The sequence below is a fragment of the Lithobates pipiens genome, unplaced genomic scaffold (genome assembly GCF_037356315.1).
Source record: "Lithobates pipiens isolate NorthernLeopardFrog02 unplaced genomic scaffold, aLitPip1_a1.2 Scaffold_3, whole genome shotgun sequence".
In the NCBI taxonomy this organism is placed as follows: Eukaryota; Metazoa; Chordata; class Amphibia; order Anura; family Ranidae; genus Lithobates; species Lithobates pipiens.
Genome location: NW_027507790.1, coordinates 282751612 through 282757611, shown reverse-complemented (window position 1 = coordinate 282757611; position 6000 = coordinate 282751612).

Genomic DNA, 6000 nt, shown 5'->3' with positions numbered 1-6000 from the left:
GAGCCCAGCCCCCCTGCCACCCAATGGAAGAGCCCAACACCCCCTGCCACCCAATGGAAGAGCCCAGCCCCCCTGCCACCCAATGGAAGAGCCCAGCACCCCCTGCCACCCAATGGAAGACCCCAGCCCCCCTGCCTCCAGATTTCCCTCCTCTGTGTCTCTGAATATTCCAGTCTTCCTCCCTGGCGCCTGCACTGCAGACTCCCCCCCCCATCTGCTGAGTCATCCTCACCCTCCACCATAGAACCGCCAAGTCATGATTACTGAGAGACATCAACACAGAGCCCACGTGTCACCACTGATATCCCCACACAGGGCGCCCCCCAGAGGACAACACAGGGAACTGCAGGAGCCAGCACAGCTCTGTACAGCACTGCAGTATATGTCAGAGCTATATAAATATATATAATAAAGGTGTGTGACTGTGGGGGAGGGGACATTAGAGTGTAAGCTCCTCTGGTACAGCAGCACTGCGGTATATGTCAGAGCTACAGTGAGGGAAAAAAGTATTTGACCCCCTGCTGATGTTGTAAGTTAACCCCACTGACAGGAAACGATCGTCTCTAATTTTATTGGTCGGTTTATTATAAAAGTGAGAAACAGAACAACAAAAATATCCAGAAAAACATTTCAAGAAAGTTATAAATTGATTTTCATTTTAAATGAGTGAAATAAGTATGTGAACCCCGATCAATCAGCAAGATTTCTCCCTCCCAGGTGTCTTCTATACAGGTAACAAGCTGAGATTAGGAGAACTCTTCTCTCTTAAAGGGAGTGCTCCTAATCTCAGCTTGTTCCCTGTATAAAAGACACCCTTCCACAGAAGCAATCAGATTCCAATCTCTCCACCATGGAGACCAAAGATCTGTCCAAGGATGTCGGGGAGAAGATTGGAGACCTACACAAGGCTGGAATGAGCTACAAGACCATCGCCAAGCAGCTTGGTGAGAGGAGACAACAGTTGGTGGAATTATTATTCACAAAATAACGATGGATCTCCTCGGTCTGGGGCTCCATGGAAGATCTCACCTCGTGGAGGATCAATGATCAGGAGAACGGTGAGGAATCCGCCCAGAACTACACCGGAGAATCTTCTCCATGATCTCAGCTGGGACCATAGTCACCAAGAGAACAATCGGTAACACACTACACCGCGAGGGACTGAAATCCTGCAGCCCCCGCAAGGTCCCCCCGCTCAGGAAATCACATGTACAGGTCCCCCCGCTCAGGAAATCACATGTACAGGTCTCCCCGCTCAGGAAATCACATGTACAGGTCCCCCCGCTCAGGAAATCACATGTACAGGTCCCCCCCGCTCAGGAAATCACATGTACAGGTCCCCCCGCTCAGGAAATCACATGTACAGGTCCCCCCCGCTCAGGAAATCACATGTACAGGTCCCCCCGCTCAGGAAATCACATGTACAGGTCCCCCCGCTCAGGAAATCACATGTACAGGTCCCCCCGCTCAGGAAATCACATGTACAGGTCCCCCCGCTCAGGAAATCACATGTACAGGTCCCCCCGCTCAGGAAATCACATGTACAGGTCCCCCCGCTCAGGAAATCACATGTACAGGTTCCCCCGCTCAGGAAATCACATGTACAGGTCTCCCCGCCCAGGAAATCACATGTACAGGTCCCCCCCGCTCAGGAAATCACATGTACAGGTCCCCCCGCTCAGGAAATCACATGTACAGGTCCCCCCGCTCAGGAAATCACATGTACAGGTCCCCCCGCTCAGGAAATCACATGTACAGGTCCCCCCCGCTCAGGAAATCACATGTACAGGTCCGTCTGAAGATCACTAATGAACATCGAATGATTCCGAGGAGAACCGGGGGAAGGGTTGTGGTCAGAGGAGACCAAAATCCAGATCTTTGGCATCAACTCACCGTGTTTGGAGGAGGAGGAGGAGGAATGCTGCCTATGACCAGGAGAACACCATCCCCCACCGTCATACATGGAGGACCTATGACCCCAAGAACACCATCCCCCACCGTCATACATGGAGCACCTATGACCCCAAGAACACCATCCCCCACCGTCATACATGGAGCACCTATGACCCCAAGAACACCATCCCCCACCATCATACATGGAGGACCTATGACCCCAAGAACACCATCCCCCACCATCATACATGGAGGTCCTATGACCCCAAGAACACCATCCCCCACCATCATACATGGAGGTCCTATGACCCCAAGAACACCATCCCCCACCGTCATACATGGATGACCTATGACCCCAAGAACACCATTCCCCACCATCATACATGGAGGACCTATGACCCCAAGAACACCATCCCCCACCGTCATACATGGAGGACCTATGACCCCAAGAACACCATCCCCCACCGTCATACATGGAGAGGTCCTATGACCCCAAGAACACCACCCCACACCGTCATACATGGAGGTCCTATGACCCCAAGAACACCATCCCCCACCGTCATACATGGAGGTCCTATGACCCCAAGAACACCATCCCCCACCATCATACATGGAGGTCCTATGACCCCAAGAACACCATCCCCCACCATCATACATGGAGGTCCTATGACCCCAAGAACACCATCCCCCACCGTCATACATGGATGACCTATGACCCCAAGAACACCATTCCCCACCATCATACATGGAGGACCTATGACCCCAAGAACACCATCCCCCACCGTCATACATGGAGGTCCTATGACCCCAAGAACACCATCCCCCACCATCATACATGGAGGTCCTATGACCCCAAGAACACCATCCCCCACCGTCATACATGGATGACCTATGACCCCAAGAACACCATCCCCCCCCCATCATACATGGAGGTCCTATGACCCCAAGAACACCATCCCCCACCATCATACATGGAGGTCCTATGACCCCAAGAACACCATCCCCCACCGTCATACATGGATGACCTATGACCCCAAGAACACCATCCCCCCCCCATCATACATGGAGGTCCTATGACCCCAAGAACACCATCCCCCACCATCATACATGGAGGTCCTATGACCCCAAGAACACCACCCCCCACCATCATACATGGAGGACCTATGACCCCAAGAACACCATCCCCCACCATCATACATGGAGGTCCTATGACCCCAAGAACACCATCCCCCTCCATCATACATGGAGGACCTATGACCCCAAGAACACCATCCCCCTCCATCATACATGGAGGTGGAGACATTAGGCTTTGGGGGGTTTTCTGTTAAGGGGACAACTTTGCTGCATCAAAGGGACGATGGACGGGGCCATGTACCATCAAATCTTGGGTGAGAACCTCCTTACCTCAGCCAGGACACTGAAGATGGGTCATGGATGGGTCTTCCAGCAGGACAATGACCCAAAACACACCGCCAAGGCAACAAAGGAGTGGCTCAAGAAGAAGCACATGAAGATCTTGGAGTGGCCCAGCCGGTCTCCAGACCTTAATCCTATAGAAGATATGGAAAATATGTGGAGGGAGCTGAAGGTTGGAGTCACCAAACGTCATCCTGGAAACCTCAATGACTTGGAGGATCTGCAAAGAGGACAAAATCCCTCCTGAGATGTGCGAACCTGGAGGCCAACTCCAAGAAACGTCTGACCTCTGTGATCGCCAACAAGGGTTTCCCCACCAAGTACTGAGGGGATCAAATACTTATTTTAGTCATTAAAATGCAAATCAATTTATAACTTTTTTGAAATGCGTTTTTCTGGATATTTTTGTTGTTATTCTCGCTGTTATATAAACCGACCAATAAAATGAGAGACGATCGTTTCTTTGTCAGTGGGGCAAACCGACAAAATCAGCAGCTGATCAAATACTTTTCCCCCCTCACTGTATTTATAGTCACAATATACAGAACTTGTTCCTGGCTGATAAATGATGTACTGATGAGATGCGCTGTATGGAGTTTAGTAATGCAGTACTGCCCCCTACAGGCACACAGAGTGTATTACACAGGATCCCAGCAATGAGCTGATTTTCTGATCTCTTCTATAAATTGTTGGCTGCGTTTCCCAATAACTCGGCATCTAGGGGGCGCTGCCCATCACTATCTCAGTTCTGTACAGAAGACAGGTGATTATATATATATATGATGACATGGAGGTAGTGAGTGCACAGGGCGATGGTGGGTATGATCTGCAATACAATGGGGGGGGGGGGGGGGAATAACGATCGTCTCCCCTGCGGATGGGGTAAGTTTTGCCCACTTACATAGAAATGAAGGGTCTATAATTGTATTTTATATGATGGAGACAGAAAATCAACCAAAATCCAGAGAAATCACACAATACAAATGTTATAAATGGAGTAAAATTAATATTTGATCCCCAACCAACCAACAATACCCCTCCCCCCACAGACTGGCTCCAGTAGGTGCTCATGTGGTACACAGATCAGTCCTGACAATGTAAGAAGGTTCTCCTAACGACAACTCGTTATGTGTATAGAAGACTCCTGTCCACAGAATCTCTTCCCTCCAATCCTCACCATCATGGGGAAGAGCAAAGATCTGTCCAAGGACATCGGGGAGAAGATTGGAGACCTGCACAAGGCTGGAATGGGCTACAAGACCATCAGCAAGAAGCTCGGTGAGAGGAGACGAGTGCCGGAGAGATTATTCACAAATGGAAGAAATACAAAATAACCATCAATTGTCCTCAGTCTGGAGCTCCATGGAAGATTTCTCCTCATGGGGTGAGGATGGTCATGAGAAAAGTGAGGGATCCGCCCAGAACTACATGGGAGGAGCTTGTGAAGGAGCTCAAGGCAGTTGGGACCTCAGTCACCAAACACACAATCAACACCACCTGCAGGGAGACGATTGTTACCCCCCCCCCTGTATGTTCTCACACGTGGGTTTCATGCACATATTACACCCACAATCAAACATTTCTTACATTGCAGATGACCAATTCTTAGATGTGACGGCTGCATTCATTTTCTTTTTTTAGGCTTTCTTTCCTTTATTTTCACCTGGTGATCATGCCAGTAGGTCTCTTGTTTTTTAAAAGCACAAGCTGTCCTGCATACGTATTCATTAGAGGGGTGAGACAAACCATTTACCACTGACAGGGGTGCTTACCATGATCAGCTTGTATTGATGTAAAACCTTCACCCCAAAAGGAGAAAAACTGTTACTGATTATAAAGTGTGAGCCGAGTTCAGGTTTAATTTGTTAGTGTATCTAAATTTACCAGTTCATCAAACCCTCCCCTCCCCCCAGACTGACAATGCTGCTGTCTGCTCTGCCTCCTGTGCTCCTTCCTCCAGAGTGGGGGTGCTCTAATATAGGAGGTGTGTTACTGGCCGGATCACCAGATGAAAACAGAGAGGAGAAAAGAAAACGAATGCAGCCGCCTCATCTAACGATTGGTAAGATGGAATATAGGAGATTTCTGGCTTCGGGTTTAATGAGATATAAATTCTCCATATAATCCGGATCTACAGAACCGAGTCCAACGCTACACACCCAACATCAGACTTATCTGCAGGTCCGGAACCCCGGCACTGACTCTATGCAATGGCAAGGGGTGATGGTGGGATCTATTTTTGTGTGGGGGGTCTATAGTTGTCGGGTAGGTCTACTGTTGCTGGGGAGGGATCTACTGTTGAGGGAGGGGTCTATTGTTGAGGGAGGTCTCTAAGGTTGAGGGGGGGGGGTCTATGGTTAAGGGGGGGGGGGTCTATGGTTGAGGGGGGGGTCTATGGTTGAGGGAGGGGTCTATGGTTGATGGCTGCTGTGGGATCTATTGTTCCTGCAGGATGTCTATTTTTACATGGGGGATGCGTCTGGAGGTGTGGGGGTGATATTGTACCTGTGAAGGGGGTATGTGGGGTTTACCTTCAGAAATGGGGGATATAAGACAATGAGGTGCTGCCCTCCCATGGGTTGGTTACTAGATTCTGCCTCCTGTGGGATAGTTACTAGTTGCTACCCACTCATGGTTGGGTTAATAGGCGCAGCACTCCTATTAGTGGATTCCTAGGTGCTGCCCACCCAT